Source organism: Hevea brasiliensis, chromosome 18 (genome assembly GCF_030052815.1).
Source record: "Hevea brasiliensis isolate MT/VB/25A 57/8 chromosome 18, ASM3005281v1, whole genome shotgun sequence".
Lineage (NCBI taxonomy): Eukaryota > Viridiplantae > Streptophyta > Magnoliopsida > Malpighiales > Euphorbiaceae > Hevea > Hevea brasiliensis.
This window is the reverse complement of record NC_079510.1, coordinates 43,178,138-43,195,179: the sequence shown is the minus strand read 5'-3', so window position 1 is coordinate 43,195,179 and position 17,042 is coordinate 43,178,138. Positions and strand designations below refer to the sequence as shown.

Sequence of the window (17,042 nt, the reverse complement as noted above, 5' to 3'; positions counted from 1 at the left end):
TAGTTAATTGATTGATCTAGTTTTAATTCCTCAAATACCAATTTTAATTCCAAATTTCATTTTACATCTTTAATTTTTGTCTTAATTTTAATTTTTAGATTTTATTTTTAATATCTTTTAATTTTTGTCATTCTAATTAGCTTATACTTTTATTTCCAATTTAAGCACAATTCCCTGTGGGATCGATATCAATTTTTAAAACTATACTCTGTGACCCGTGCACTTGAGGAAATCAAGTATAAAGTTTTTGGCGCCGTTGCCTGGTAATTGTTTATTTTTAAATTGGATTTTAATTGTTTTAAGCTAATTAGAAATTTTATTTTCTTTTATTTTCACTATTGTTCCTTGTGTTTTTTTTTTTTCAGGTACTTTTCTTGTTTATGAGAAAATCAAAAAGCACAAGTGATACTGAATTGTTGTTCAATCTCGAAATTGAAAAATTATCGAGCCAACAAAAAGGAATACAAAAAAAGAAAAGAAGCAGAAAAAGAAGAACAACAAATATTTGGGCAAGAGGAGACAATCGAAAATATGGAGAATCAAAATAGAGCTATTGGTGGAGATAATGGAGGAAACGAGCAAAACGGGCAAAATGCTAATCAAAATGATCCTCAAAGAAGATCCATGTTAGATTATGCTTTTCCTAGATGTACTGATGTGAGAGATAACAGACCTATTATTGGAGCTAATCAATTTGAATTAAAAACTGGTCTTATTCAAATGGTTCAGAATTCACAATTTGGAGGTAGCCCACTTGAAAATCCTCATTCTCATTTGAAGAAATTTTTGATGATATGTGGTACACAAAGACAACCTGGAGTTTCTGATGAAGTTATTCGGCTCACCTTATTTCCATTCTCTCTTCGGGATTCAGCATTGGAGTGGTATGATTCACTTCCACAAGCTATTATAGCTACTTGGGAGCAGTTATCTCAAGCTTTTCTATCTCAATTTTTCCCACCTGGGAAAACTACTCATTTGAGGAATTTGATGGTAGCTTTTAAACCAAGGGATGATGAAACTTTGTATGAATCTTGGATGAGATTTAAGGAGCTTGAAAGGCAATGTCCTCATCATGAAATACCCAAATGGATGATTGTTGAATTTCTACACGAGTTACTCCACCATAAGAAACACAATTGATTCACAAGCAGGAGGAGATTTCATGAGAATGACAAGTGAAGAATGCTATGATCTATTAGAGAAGATTGCTCATAATACCCATTTATGGGGAAATCCTAGAGCACTTGAGCCAAAGAAAGCTGGGATCTATGAACTAGACTCAGTTAGATACATGAATGCAAGATTTGACCAGTTGACTCAGCTTCTTAGTGATTTTTGCACAAAGGCAACAACCTCAACTCCTACAACTATGCAACAAGTTGCCTTCACAGATGGAACTCAAAGTTGTGGAGTTAATTACTCTTCTTATGGTGATGATTATTTGCAAGAACAAGCTGCTTATGCAGGAGGTTATCAACAGAAACCTATGGGAAATGCTTATTCTAATGTGAACAACTCAACATGGAGACCACAAGCAACTTTTGCTCAACAAGGCCAAAGCTCAAATTATGCTCATAACCAGCAGTTTATGCAGCAAAATAGGCCTCAATTTCAGCCTCAATTTCAGCCCACAAGGCAGCCACCACCTGGATATCAAGCAAGAGCACAACAATCCCTTCCATCCCATGAACCGAAGCCATCTTTGGAGAACATGATGGAGAAATTTTTTGCTGAACAAAGCAAGATGAATAACAAATTGGAGGAAGAAATGCAACACATGAGACAAACCATGGATCAATTACAAGTCCACAACCGCATGTTGGAGACTCAATTGGCGCAACAAGCAAGCTCATCAGGAAGCAATTCCTATGGGAAACTACCTAGCCAACCACAAAACCCTCATGAACAATGTAAGTTGGTGACCTTGAGAAGTGGTAAAAAAGTTGGTCAAGAGAGTGAAAACAAGAGAGAAGAAAAAGAGAGCACAAAAGAAGAAAATTCAGTCGAGAGCAAGAAAAATGAAAAAGAAGAAGAAAGCAAAAGTGAGCAAGATGAAGGAGAGAAACCATACATCCCACCTGAACCTTACAAACCCACCCTTCCCTACCCTCAAAGATTCATCAAGCATAAACTAGACAAACAATTTGGCAAATTCCTTGAAGTGCTAAAGAAGTTGTATATCAATGTGCCATTCACTGAGGCACTATCCCAAATGCCAAGTTATGCCAAGTTTTTGAAGGAGATTCTTTCCAACAAGAGAAGGCTAGAAGATTATGACACCATCAACTTGGGAGAGCAATGCAGTGCTATAATTCAGAAAAAGTTACCTCCCAAACTCAAAGATCCGGGTGTGTTTTCCATCCCTTGTCATATTGGTGATAATTGTGTGGCAAATGCTTTATGTGACCTTGGAGCTAGCGTCAGCCTAATGCCTCTTTCAATATATGAGAAGTTGAATATGGGAGAATTGAAGCCCACAAACATGTATCTTTCATTAGCTGACCGTTCAATTAAGTATCCGGAAGGCATTCTTGAAAATGTGCCTATCAAGGTTGGGAAATTCTACATTCCGGTAGACTTTGTCATTTTGGATATGGAAGAAGACACAAAAGTTCCTATCTTATTGGGAAGACCCTTCTTGGCAACAGCTGGTGCATTAATTGATGTGAAGGGTGAGCAATTGACGCTTAGAGTGGGAGATGATCAAATGATATTCAACATCAATCCAGCCATGAAAAGGAAACATGAAGAAGTTGAGTCTTGTTTGCTGGTAGACATTATTGATGAGATTGTTCAAGAGCATTTCAGAAAAAGCTACCCACAAGACCCACTTGAAAATTGCTTAGTCCATGGTGAGAGCATTGATGATGATAATCACAACATAGCTGCTTTTGCACAACACTTGGAGAGTTCTCCACCACATCCTGAAGCCACAATTTTTCAACTTGAAGGAGTGCAAAATTTGGAGATCAAACCACCATCATTAAAGGTAGAGGATGCCCCAAAGGTAGATCTTAAACCTCTTCCTTCCAACCTCAGGTATGCTTTTCTTGGACCAAATGAAACATATCCTGTTATAATTAATGCATGTTTGACTGATATTGAGATTGACAAATTGTTGAGAGTTTTGAGAAAATATAGGAGAGTTTTGGGTTATGCAATTGATGATATAAAGGGAATTAGTCCAACAGTTTGTATGCATAGGATTTTCCTAGAGCCAAATAGTAAACCTTCCATTGAACACCAAAGAAGATTGAATCCTACAATGAAGGATGTTGTGAAAAAGGAAATCCTAAAATTACTAGCTGCTGGAATTATTTACCCCATTTCTGACAGTGAGTGGGTTAGTCCTGTGCATGTTGTACCAAAAAAAGGTGGAGTGACAGTTGTTAAAAATGAGAATAATGAATTGATACCCACTAGAACTGTTCTGAGGTTGGAGAATGTGCATAGACTATAGGAAGTTGAACAATGCCACAAGAAAAGACCATTTTCCCCTTCCTTTTATGGATCAAATGTTAGAGAGATTAGCCAAGCATTCATTCTTTTGTTACTTAGATGGGTATTCTGGTTTCTTTCAAATTCCAATACATCCTGATGACCAAGAAAAAACTACCTTTACCTGTCCCTATGGCACCTTTGCCTATCGAAGGATGCCATTCGGATTGTGTAATGCGCCTGGCACATTTCAAAGGTGCATGATGGCCATTTTTTCTGATTTTATTGAAGAAATTATGGAGGTCTTCATGGATGACTTTTCAGTTTATGGTACTAATTTTGATTCATGCTTGACTAATTTGTCTAAAATCTTGCAGAGGTGTGCTGATAATGATTTGGTGTTGAATTGGGAGAAATGCCACTTTATGGTCCAAGAGGGAATCGTTTTAGGGCATTTAATCTCCAATAGGGGAATTGAAGTGGATAGAGCTAAAATAGAAATTATTGAAAAAATGCCCTCCAACCCTTTGTCAAAGAAGTGCGAAGTTTCCTTGGACATGCTGGGTTTTACCGGCGATTTATTCAGGATTTTTCTAAACTTGCTAAACCCTTAACAAATCTTTTGAATCATGATGTTAAATTTGATTTTAATCAAGATTGTATGGTTGCTTTTTGCAGGTTAAAGACGGCATTAACAACAGCTCCTATCATGCAACCCCCAGATTGGACTTTGCCATTTGAAATCATGTGTGATGCAAGTGAGTTTCTTTGTTGAGCCGCCCTGGCCAATGGAAAGATAGGAAACCTTATGCCATTTAATATGCAAGACGAACCCTTGATTAATCTCAAGTTAATTATGCCACAACTGAAAAGGAGTTCCTTGCGGTAGTATTTGCACTCAATAAATTTCGTTCTTATTTGGTCAACTCAAAGGTAATTGTTTTCACTGATCATGCAGCAATAAAGTATTTAATGAGCAAGAAAGAAGCTAAATCTAGGTTGATTAGATGGATTTTATTACTTCAAGAATTTGATTTGGAAATAAGAGATAAAAAGGGTGTTGAGAATGTGGTGGCTGATCACCTTTCTAGGATAAAGCGAAAATAAAGATGATGAAATTGTGCCAATTGATGAGTTTTTCATGAATGAGCAATTGTATGTGTTGAATTCTGCACTTCCATGGTTTCTCGATATTGTGAATTTCTTATCTTGTGGTGTCTTGCCACTGATTTATCTTGGCGAAAAGAAAAGATTCTTGCATGATGTTAAATTTTATTCTTGGGAAGAACCTCTTTTGTTTAGAAGATGTAATGATGGAATAATTAGGAGATGTATACCAGAGGAAGAAATAAATGATGTTATTTACCATTGTCATTCCTCTGAATATGGTGGTCATTTTAGTGTCTCAAAAACTGTTGAAAAAGTCTTGACATCAGGTTTCTATTGGCCTAAAATGTTTAAACATGTGAGAGACTTTGTAAGCAAATGTGATAGGTGCCAAAGAGTAGGCAACATTTCCAAGAGGGATGAGATGCCCCAACAGTCCATATTAGAAGTCGAATTATTTGATGTGTGGGGAATTGATTTCATGGGGCCATTTCCATCTTCTTATGGAAATAAATATATCTTGGTAGGGGTGGACTATGTATCTAAATGGGTAGAAGCTATTGCTACACCTACCAACGATGCAAAAGTTGTGGTGAAATTTCTGAAAAAATTTGTTTTGACAAGGTTTGGTGCCCCACGTGCCATAATTAGTGACGGTGGTAGCCATTTTTGCAACCACCAATTTGAAAAATTGATGAGAAAATATGGGGTAAAGCATAGGATTGCCACACCATATCACCCTCAAACAAATGGCCAAGTAGAAATCACAAATAGAGAAATCAAGCAAATCTTGGAGAAAACTGTCAATAAGTCCAGAAAAGATTGGTCCCTTAAATTAGATGACACTCTTTGGGCATATAGAACAGCATTTAAAACCCCCATAGGAACTACACCTTATAGGTTAGTTTTTGGGAAATCATGCCATTTGCCCGTAGAATTAGAACACAAAGCTTATTGGGCCATTAGAGCAATCAATTTTGATTTACAAGCTGCTGGACACAGAAGACTTTTGCAACTTGATGAATTAGAAGAATTGAGACTTGATGCTTATGAAAATGCTAGGATCTACAAAGAAAGAACTAAAAAATGGCATGATAAGCATATCAAGAAAAAGGACTTTAAAGAAGGAGATTTGGTTCTCTTATTCAATTCAAGGTTAAAATTTTTTCCAGGAAAATTAAAATCAAGGTGGTCCGGTCCATTCAAAATTGTGAAAGTTTTACCTCATGGTGCTGTTGAAATTTTTGGTGAAAAATCGGGTAATTTCAAGGTAAATGGGCAAAGGTTGAGGCATTATTTAGCTGGTGAGCCAATTGAGAAGATAGCAACTTGCTATCTTTCTCATTCTCCATAACATTTTGAGTGAGTATGGTCAAGCTAAAGACCTAAACTTAGCATTTTTGGGCATAACTCATAATTTTTCATTGATTCTTTATTTCTTTCATATATATATTTGTTTTAAGTTTTTCTATACTCCTTATTCAGAGTTTAACATTGTTCTAATTTCCTTGTGCAGATGGGATGCAATGCATTGCAAGCAAATGAGCATAAAAAAAAAAAAAAAAACATTTCATGTCTTTAATTTCGTTGCTTAATTAATTAGTATTTTGAACTTATTTAGTTAATATTTTGTTTGTGTTGTTTTTCTTGAACTGTTTACTTATTCAGTTTTTTTTTTTTTTTTAGTTCCTCATAACGTACATTTTTCTTTTATATCTTTAGTACAATTGCTCACTTGCTTTGATTTGCTATTTCGGATTTACACTTGATGGTTACATTTTTGAGCTTAACTTCCTATTTCAACTTTTTGAGTTTAATTGATTTAATGGATTCCATTGCCTTTCTTTTCTTTGCAATGAGTGCAAGAATTGTCCAAATTTTACCTAATTAAATTGGCTGCACTTCAATGAGGTAACACTTCTTATCTCAGCTTGTGTCACTTTCAACACAAGTTGTGCTATCGCTTATGCAACAGGGTAATAATTTCTCTATGCACATATAGCCAAATTATCCCATTCCTTGCACATTTTTAACATTGAGGACAATGTTCATTCTGAGTATGGGGGAGAGGGTAAATTTTTTGCAAAAATTATTTTTCCTTGCAAAAATTATTTTTCTTTTTCATTTGCATATAGCGACACACTCATTACTTCATACTTGTACATATTCACATACATACACTGCATATAGCTTCATATACTTAGTTATGCATACTTAGTTGCATATAGGTTGACTATACATTTATACTCATGCATTTCATTTAAAATTTTTGGATTTTTAAACCAGTCTTTGAACTCCATAAGCCACTTATTCAAGCAATCCAACTTGCCTTTAGATGGTTAGTGGAATGAAAGTTCCAGCTGGGTACAAAGTCTTAAGCATTATTCTTTCTCTTACTTAATAGCTGAAAATTAATACATTCATCTAGGTATGCAGATTCTGATTAGTTATTTTGAGTTTTGAGTGTCTGGATAAGCCTTTAAGAAAGAAAATGGTCATTGTCGTCTCACCATTCCTAGAACAAGCATCTTAGATCTTTCAAAGCGAAATTTTTAACTTGCATTTGATAAGAATATGATTTAGGCATTTCTTCATATTTTAAACCTCACATTTAGCCTTAACCTACCTTAATTTCATTTTAACCCTTGCAAACCCCCTTGAACCTTAATTCCCTAATTTCTTTGGAACCCAAATCATTTACCGAGCCATTAAACCTAAACACTACCACCTATTATGAGAATAATATTTTAGCAATTAAGTGCATAAAAAAAAAAAAAAAACTTGGAGGATTGAAACATCTTGAAAAGTGCTAGAGTAATTGTGAAAAGTTGATAAAAAAAAATAAATAAATAGTCACAAAAATATCCCAAAGGTAATTTTGGGTGTGACGTGAAATAGGGACACATACAAAATAAAAAAATATATTATAAAAGTAGTCCCTTTATTGTGTTAGCACTTAAGATGCATTGTGAATTTCTTTCCTCTTGATAAAAAAAATTAGTATTATAAAAAAAAAAAAAAAATGGATGCACTTTGAGTTTCATGGTTAATATTATTCTCATATTTTGTTTACCTTATTCCCTTTCTTTGTTAACCACAATTTTACCCTATTAGACCCCATTACAACCCTTAAAAAAAGACCTAATGATTCTTTGAAAAATGCTTGTTACATTAGTAGAGTTAGATCTTTTATGCTTGCATATGGGTTTGGCAATATAATCTTCCATACATTACTCACCATCTATTTGAGACACATTGGCTATCTATTTCATTTAGGTTTGTTTTGGCACAATTGACTCTTGTAGTTGGTTGGTATTTGTTGCTTGGGTTGATTGGTTAATTCTTAGCTATTCTGTAATAGTTGAGAGTGCTTGCTTCATTCTTTGTGCTTTTGCTGGTGGGAATTTGGAATGTTGGTGGCTAGAGGTAAGTTGGTAGTTTGGATTAGTGAATTTTTGAGTTTTCAAAGACTGATTCTATTCCCTTCCAAATGAGTTTTAATGAAATTTTGCTTGAGGACAAGCAAGAGTTTGAGTATGGGGGAATTTGATGCATGCATTTTAGATCATCATTTAGGAGTAATTTTTGCACATAATTTACCCTTATTCATAGCTATTATTTTAGATATTAGTATATATTTAGTCAATTTTACAATTTTCACATTTCTTAGTTTAATTTTTGGAATTTATTTGTTTTGTAGGTTAAATCTGGAGAAATTTGATGTATTTTGATCAGAGTAGCCATTTGGAGGAGATTAAAATCGAATTGCAAAAATTTTGAAGTTGAGAAAAAAAATGGCCGAGAGCGACACAACCTGCAGCACAACCGAATTAGCTCATGTCGCAGGTTGTGTCGATCGTCAGATATTCACGCCGAGAGCGACACAACCCGTGACACAACTGACTCGGCTTATGTCGTTTTATCTTGGAAAATTTTTGACGTGGCATTTCCGTTACTCGACCTTTTTACCTCACTTTCTCGGATCCTTCCCTTTACCCATTCTAGAACGGTCCCTTGCCTATATAAAGTGCCCTTTATCACTTTCTTTCCATAGAGAGCAAGGGAGGCATTTTAGAAAGATAGAAAGAGGGAAAGGGAGGAGCATCTTCTGCATCTTCTTCCAAAGACAGCAAGGATCACGTTTCTGCACTTTTCTGCAGCAGATCCTTCTGCAATTTGCTGGGTTTTTCTACCCCTTTAGCTTATATTTCCATTATTTCTTCATTTCTTCATTTGGGTTTGTCTTTAAACAATGATTTGTGAGTAGTTGATTGAGATTCTAGAGATGGGTTTGTAAATATTGATTTGTTTTGTGGTTTTGAACTGATTTAGCCATTTAAATGAATATTGTTATATTTTGATTTATTGCTTGTGTGCTTATTTCCTTGCTTGATGAATGGGCCCTCATTAAGTTAAGTTTTAATCCTTAATAGATGGACTGAAAAGTGAATATTGGGGATGGATAATCTTGCAATAAACTTTATTTTCTTGGTGTTAGAAATAAGCTAAGAAGATTAAGGGGAACTTTCCAAAAATCAATTAGAGCATTAATTGGGTTTTGTTAGATTTGAAATACCGTGAAAACAGGGTTTGATTTAATGAAAACCAATTTTGAGATGCTTGAAAAAGGTTTCAAAAATTTAAGAATTGATTTCCCTCAAAATTGCAATTCTCATGTGTTTGGCTAAATTAGGGAAAAATCACATGCAAACAATATTGAAAATCCAATATCTAGAATCAATTTATTTTTCATTGAAATTAGATATAAATTCTCCAAACCTCATAAATAGCAATTTCAATTTAAATCCAATTTAAATTTAATTCCAATTTAAATCCAATATCTAGAATTACTTTATTTTTTTTTTAGATTTAATTCTTCTTAATTTCATAAATAGAAATTTCAAATTAATTTTTGGTAATCTAGTTTAATTAATTTTAGTTAATTGATTGATCTAGTTTTAATTCCTCAAATACCAATTTTAATTCCAAATTTCATTTTACATCTTTAATTTTTGTCTTAATTTTAATTTTTAGATTTTATTTTTAATATCTTTTAATTTTTGTCATTCTAATTAGCTTATACTTTTATTTCCAATTTAAGCACAATTCCCTGTGGGATCGATATCAATTTTTAAAACTATACTACTGTGACCCGTGCACTTGCGGACACACCGTATCACTGATGCAACCGTATTGGATATCTCCAACAACTTGCTTCAGGGCCAGATTCCTGAGATGCTTGGCAAGAGAATGCCACGATTGAAATTTTTATTAATCTCCAACAACCATTTGAATGGGACCATTCCGGTTTCTTTATGCAGGATGGAGAATTTAAGTCTTCTTGATCTCTCAAAAAATAAGCTGTCACGAGGACTTCCTCATTGTTGGAGAATTTTGCAAGCTTTAAAACTGATCGATCTATCAAATAATATGCTGAGTGGCCATGTTCCAATTTCATTGGGTTCCATAAAGCAGCTCCAGTCCCTACATCTGCAAAACAATAGTCTCCAAGGAAAGATCTCCATGTCATTCAAGAACCTCAAAGACTTAAAATTTCTTGATCTTAGTAGGAATGCTCTTGCTGGTCTCCTTCCTCCGGGGATAGTTGAGAACTTATCTTCATTGAAACTATTAAGCGTTCACTCCAATAAGTTGGAAGGTGAGATCCCTCTGCAGCTTTGCTACCCTTCTTTTCTTCACATATTGAACTTGGCAGACAATATGATGAATGGAACCATTCCTGGTTGTTTTGGAAATTTCACAGCAATGGCTGTTTATGAAAAGGCAACTGAATATTGAGGCAATGAAGCTTTTGCTTATAGTGAATCTGAAAACTGCGGCAGTTATGGTGAGCATCTTTTGGTTTTTCTAGTACACTTCATTTTCTATGTTCGATTGACTTTTGAGAAAATAATTTCTTTGGAGACATTCCAAAAGGGCTATTTAATCTTTCAAATCTAAAAAACTTGAATTTATCATGGAACAAGTTAGACGGGCATATCCCCTGGAACATTGGCAACTTGAAATGGCTCGAATCACTTGATTTGTCTAAAAATGGTCTTTCTGGCTCTCTTCCTTCTAGCATTTCTAATCTGAACTTTTTGAGTTACTTGAACTTGTCGTTCAATAACTCATATGGCCAAATTCCTTCGGGAAATCAACTCCAGACTTTGAATGATGAATCCATCTACATTGGCAATAGCGGACTTTGTGACCTTCCGTTAGAAAGTTGTCCAGAGGATGGAGGTTAATTGCCTACAGGTCATCAACAAGCTGAAAATACGAGGAAAGACAATATTGAAATGCCATGGTTCTACAGTGGTTTGGGAATGGGTTTCTTGACAGGACATGTTGGAGTTTGTAGCATTTTGTATTTCAAAAAGTCATGGAGGTATGCGTGTTTTCAGTTAGTTGACAGTGTCTACAATGAGCTTTGGGTAGCTGTTGCAATTAAGGCAAATCAACTACAGGAGATTTTTCGAAGAAAAAAATTTGAAGAAAATACTTAAAACAAAGTCAATTCTCTCTCTCCGTCTATCTCTCCAATGGTCACTAGCGTGGATAGGCAAACTTAAACCATTGATGTAGGTTAATATAATGTAAATTCATTAGTATTTTACTTATTATTTTTTAAACTTACTCTACCTTTTAATAAATGTAGGTTAGAGGTTGGAGGACCGCAGCAGATGTGCCAAAATTAAATAAAAACTCCAGTCAAGATTAGCGGAAAAAAAAAAATTGTGCTATGAATTTCAAGATGATTTGCTTAAGGATAAATTTAGGTCCAGTATAATAGTCTCTTGCTATCTCTGTTTGTTCTTATGGTTGTGGGTACCTCAATGTCCTATGAATTTGATAGCCTCTCTGTACTTATTTCAAGACATGGAATGCATCCATAAGAACGTAATATATATATATATATATATATATAAACATTAGAGAGTAAATTATAAAAATAAGCTACTTGGCTTCTTAAAAAACGCATGTGGCATATTAAAAAATTTAAATTAATAAAATTTAGAAAATAATAAAATAATTTATTAATTAACTTATTTTAAAATTTAAAATTAAATGATATATATCTTTATATTTTTTATGGAATAAAAAAATTATATTATTTAATATTAAAAATATATGATATTATTAATAGAAATATAAAACTATTATTGGAGTTCTCATTTACAAGTTTAAACTTTTAGGTTGAGCGATTCCTTGACATGGTATAAGAGTCTCCTAGATTAAAAAATCCATAATTTAAATTTTGACGAGTTTAGTGAGCTTTTGCGTGCAGAGGTATAATAGAAAAATATAAAAATATTATTGGAGCTCTTGTCTACAAGTTCAATCTTTTTAAACTTTTAGGTTAAACAGTTCTTTAACAATTATATTATTACATTCTTAATGAATGTATATTTAATTTATTTTAATTAATAAGCATATAATTATTCAAAAATTTAATAGAAATTTATATTAAATTTAACAATTTTATCATTTATTTTCAGAATTCTAAATCCTCAATCAAATTATGTCGTTTAGATTTGTATCAAGATATATCAATTGCTTGTTTAAACATTTGATATATTTATAAGATTTTTGAAATTATCGTAGAGCTTTTGATTCCTAGATAAAATAAATTTAGTGGTACTTAGGACAAGTTAATTACCTAAAATATACTGAATTTAACCACTAATCTTTTTAAAAACAAAATTAATATTTCAACCGAAAATATTCACAATTTATAAATTAATTTAAATTTAATTTAAAATTTTTTATCGAGTAATATAAACTTAAAATGATTGGCTATAAATTTAAATCTACTGACACGATACATTTGTATCTACTAATTGACCAAGTGTATACATATTCCTATCTGACTCGGGAAAGCAATGTGCATCACGTATAGGCTCAATAGAGTTGATAGAAATCCCAACAACGTAGAATTCAATTACTTTTTTCTAAGTCCATTGAGAAAAGTTATCACAATAAGCTCAATAAAATTGCTAGAAATTTGAATAATTTATTTTCCAATTGGAAATATGATGCCAAATCAATTCAGTAACTTGTTTTTCTAAGTCTATAGAGTAAAATAGGGGTCGGCATAAATAAACTTTACTTGAAATGACTGGCTATAAATTTAAATCTATTAACACGACCCATTCGTCACATCTATTAATTGGGCCAGTGTATACATATTTCTATCTATTTAGGGACAACAATGGCTCAGTAAAGTTGTAGGAATCCCAACAATTTGGAATTCAACAACTTTTTTTTCTAAGTCTATTGAATGAAGTAGGGGTCGCAAAAAGTCATCACAATAAGCTTAATAAAGTCTATACAAATTGCTTTAATTGGAAATATGAAGCTAAATCAATTCAATAACTTGTTTTTCTACGTCTATAGAGTAAAATAGAGGTCGGTATCAATAGACTTAACCCGAAATGACTGTTATAAATTTAAATCTACCTATATGACCCATTTGTTACCTCTACTAGCTGACCAAGTGTATATATATTTTTACCTGGCTAGGAACAGCAACTGGCTTCTCGCACATTTTATTTTTATCTATTTTTCCTTATAATTAATGATTATTATATGTTAACATTAAAAACAAATCAATCGGTACTTTTCACGAGCCGAGGCCGGGCTAAACTATCATTCGCATATCAACCTGAATATTGTCTCCAACCTCAGTCGGAGGTTCCTGCAATTGTAAAATGTGTAGCCCCATCTAGGGTTGGCCATGGTTCAAGAACTGTCGGTTGCATTTCTTGAACCATCGATTCAAGTTCAATTAAATTATGAACCTGAACTAAATTGACATGGGATGGTTTGGAAGACGATTTCTGAACCGTCGGTTCTTGTTCGAAACCCTGTTTAAAACAATTTAAAGGATGATTAAAAAAAAAGATTTAAGATGGTTTGGAGGACAATTTGAGAGCAGTTTAGAGGTGGCTTAGACAAAAAAAAAATTAGAGAAAAATTTAATTTATTTAAAATTAAGTTACATTTGTAAAAACATTTTAATTTTTCTTAGAAATCTTTTAATCAAAATAAAATAAGAAAAAAGAGAATGAAATTAAATTAATTTAAGAAAAATTTAATAACAAAAGACTTGGACTTGATTAAAAAATTGGAGATGAAATTAATTTTTTTAAAAGAAATTAAAAAAAAAAGGTACATAAACTTAATTTTACCTATGTATCCTCTTGGGATTTAGAGGAATCAAAGTTTCCAGTTCTATTGCTTGCCCTTTTTTTAAAAAATTGTATGATAATTTGATAATTAAAAAAAAAGTATAAAAGAGAACAAAAAATAAAAATTGAGGATATTGGAAATTTTATTGAGGATATAAAATAATAACAGAGTAAGATAGTATTGAAAATTTCAGTGAATGTATAAAATGATTAAGTAGAAAAATTGAGAGAGTACTGGGATTAAAAAGAGTGTAGAAAATAATTATTTAGAGAATTTGAGAGAAATTAAGAAAATATTGACAATTAAAGAGAGTGTATAGAATAATTTTATAGAGAATTTAAGATTTATACAAATAAATTAGGGGTAAGGTGAGGTATTTATTGAGTTCTTTTATATTTAAACTACCGATTTGATCCAATTAGAAACCATCGGTTTAATTCGGTTTAGAACTGCCAGTTCACAATTCTTGAAAAATATAAATCTGAGCAAAACTGTAAAACGGCAGTTTCAGTCCAGTTTGAAGCCGGTTCCGATTTTGACCGGTTTTAGTTTCATTTTGGTGACAAACAATGACGTATCCTTACCTACTCAGGTTTTCAGATCAGTTCCCCGTATTAAGTTACTGGACCCAGGAATCTCAAGCTTGGCAAACTCTCCTGCAACCAAGCTCAACAAAGCCTTAGAATAATCCAACTCCTACCTTACGATATCCCAAATCCCAGGCCAACAGTAGACCATTAACTGAAGCACAAAGCTCTACTTGCATAGAAAATTAATGTAACATGAATAAAAAGATAGCTTGAGAAAAGCATAAGAGACGAAGAATATTGTGGGGAATGAAAAACCAACTTCATTTCTATTGTACAATTGTTTATATACAGCTGAAGGTCAACAAAGCATCCAATATCTCATTGCCAACTCAACTTTAGCTAACTGACTACAACAACAAACTCCTAATAATGATTATCGCTTTTTTATTTTCTATTATGTTCTAGATAACTTACATTCTTCATCCCCCTCGAGATGGAGATGGGTTAAGATTAACAATCCCATCTTGGAAAGAAAAAAATGAAAAAGATGTGAGGCTAATGGCTTAGTAAAGAGATCGGCAAATTGTTCCTTGGTAAAAAGATGAGTGGTGCAAATAAAGTCGTTGAGGACTTATTGCCGAACTAGATGACAATCTATATCTAAGTGTTTGGTTCGCTCATGGAAGACCGAGTTTTCAGAGATATGAATTGCTGCCTTATTATCACAATACAATGGGATAGGCAATGAAAGATTAATCTGAAAATCACGAAGCAAGTATGATAACCATTGTAATTCACATACCATCAATGCCATGCTTTGATACTCTGCCTCAGCAGACGACCGACTTATTGCGGTCTATTTTTTGGACTTCCACAAGACCAATGAAGAATCCAAAAACATTGATAGCCCGTAAGAGATTTTTGGGTTATGGGACATGTGGCCAAGTCCGCATCCAAAAATGCTTGCAACTGAAGATCATTACCAACGAGGAAGAAATTGCCTTTAGCTAGGGAGCCCTTAAGATAACGAAGTAAATGCATAGCTACATCCCAATGGGGCTGCCTAGGAGCTTGTAAGAACTAACTTAAACGCTGAATAGAATAAGTGATGTCCAGACTAGGTAAACGAAGGTAGAGCAATCGACAACCAAATGTCAATACCTTTCAGGCTTAGATAGTAATACACCAGTATCATTATCAAGCTTAATTCTTTTAACCATCGAGTAATCAATAGCCTTGGCGTTAAGAAAAACTGCGTCTTTTAAGATGTCCAACATGTATTTATGCTGATTAAGGAACAAACCAGATTGAGTTCTTGCAAGTTCTACACTAAGAAAATATCTAGCATGCACCATATCTTTGATGGTGAACATGTGATCAAGAAAACACTTGACGTGAACAATAACACTTTCACTGACACCCATGATTAACACATCGTCTACGTAAATAAGCAAGGCTAGAAAATCATTGGCAGAACCTTTAAGAACAAATAATTATCATGTGTTGATTGTCGAAATCCATACTAGTGCAATTTTGAAGTCAACTCCTTATTCCATTAACATCCCGCTCTTACATTAATGTATCCATAGAGGTAAGCATTATTAATATCAAGCTGATGGATAAACCAACCACAAGTAGTTGCAATGGCTAGGAATACTCGAACAGTCATTGTTTTTTGTGACTAGAGAAAAAGATGCATTATAATTAATGCCCAGAAGTTGATTGTATCCTTTAGCCACAAGTTTGGCCTTGTAATGGTCCACAGTTCCATCAAGATTATATTTCATCCTATATACCCAGTTTGAATCAATAGCTTTCTTAGTCGGAGGCAAATCTATAAGAACCCATGTTTTATTTGCTTCTAGAGCAATGAGCTCTTTGTTCATAGCAGCATCTCAATTGGGATCATTTTTGGCATGGTAATATGAAGTATGCGTAGGAATAGGTGAAACATTAGCAACAAAAATAATATAATCAGGAGTAAATGTGAGGTTATGAAAAATAATAGAAGAAGAAAATGTACCTTTGTCATTCATTGAGACCATATTGACGTTGATCATGATTGAATCAAAAGATGCAAGTGTGTCATCAAGTCGAACATTAGCTACAATCACATAACCATGAGGGTCTATTTGTAACTCTTGTATTTTTCCTTATGGGCAAAGGATTTGGTGTAGGTGATGTATTTTGTATAGGTGGTGGTGTAGGTGATATACAAATAGATTGAGTATCCATATTGTATAACTTGTAAGCTTTGTAACCCAGAAGATATCCCAAGAAAACACAATGAAATGCCTGCTGGTTGAACTTGGTTTTGTGAGGTGATTCATTAATTGCATAATAGAGAGAGCAAAAAATCTTCTTTGTTTAGTAGTCTGGGGGTTCACCATTTAGTAATTCATAAGGTGTCTTCCAATGAAGAATCTTGGATGGAAGACGATTAACAATATAAGTGGCTGTAAGTAGTGATTCTCCCCAAAATTTTGATGGAAGTTTAGACTGAAACATGAGTTTGGTGGGTTTAAGTTTCGTCATAAAGAAGAAATGTCCAAGTTGATATACTATGATCATCAATAATGGCCAACATATAACTTGCACCCATAATGGAAGAAACTCTATACGGGCTCCGAAGGTCAATATGGACAAGTTGGAAGGCATAGGTAGAATAGGTTTGGCTGGCATTGCTGTTTGGAAATATGGCAAATATCACAGGTGGAAATAATTGGTTCGTGTTTTATCTGTGGGACGTGATTGATGACCTCTTGTGAA

General features: G+C 33.5%; 1 non-coding gene across 1 annotated transcript; it reads right to left on the bottom strand.

Annotated features, from left to right (window-relative positions):
- Positions 1-975: 975 nt before the first annotated feature.
- Positions 976-1,082, bottom strand: LOC131176152 (small nucleolar RNA R71). The gene has a single exon (XR_009146277.1). It is a non-coding gene; the product is annotated as a small nucleolar RNA R71 (small nucleolar RNA).
- Between the last annotated feature and the right edge of the window lie 15,960 nt (positions 1,083-17,042).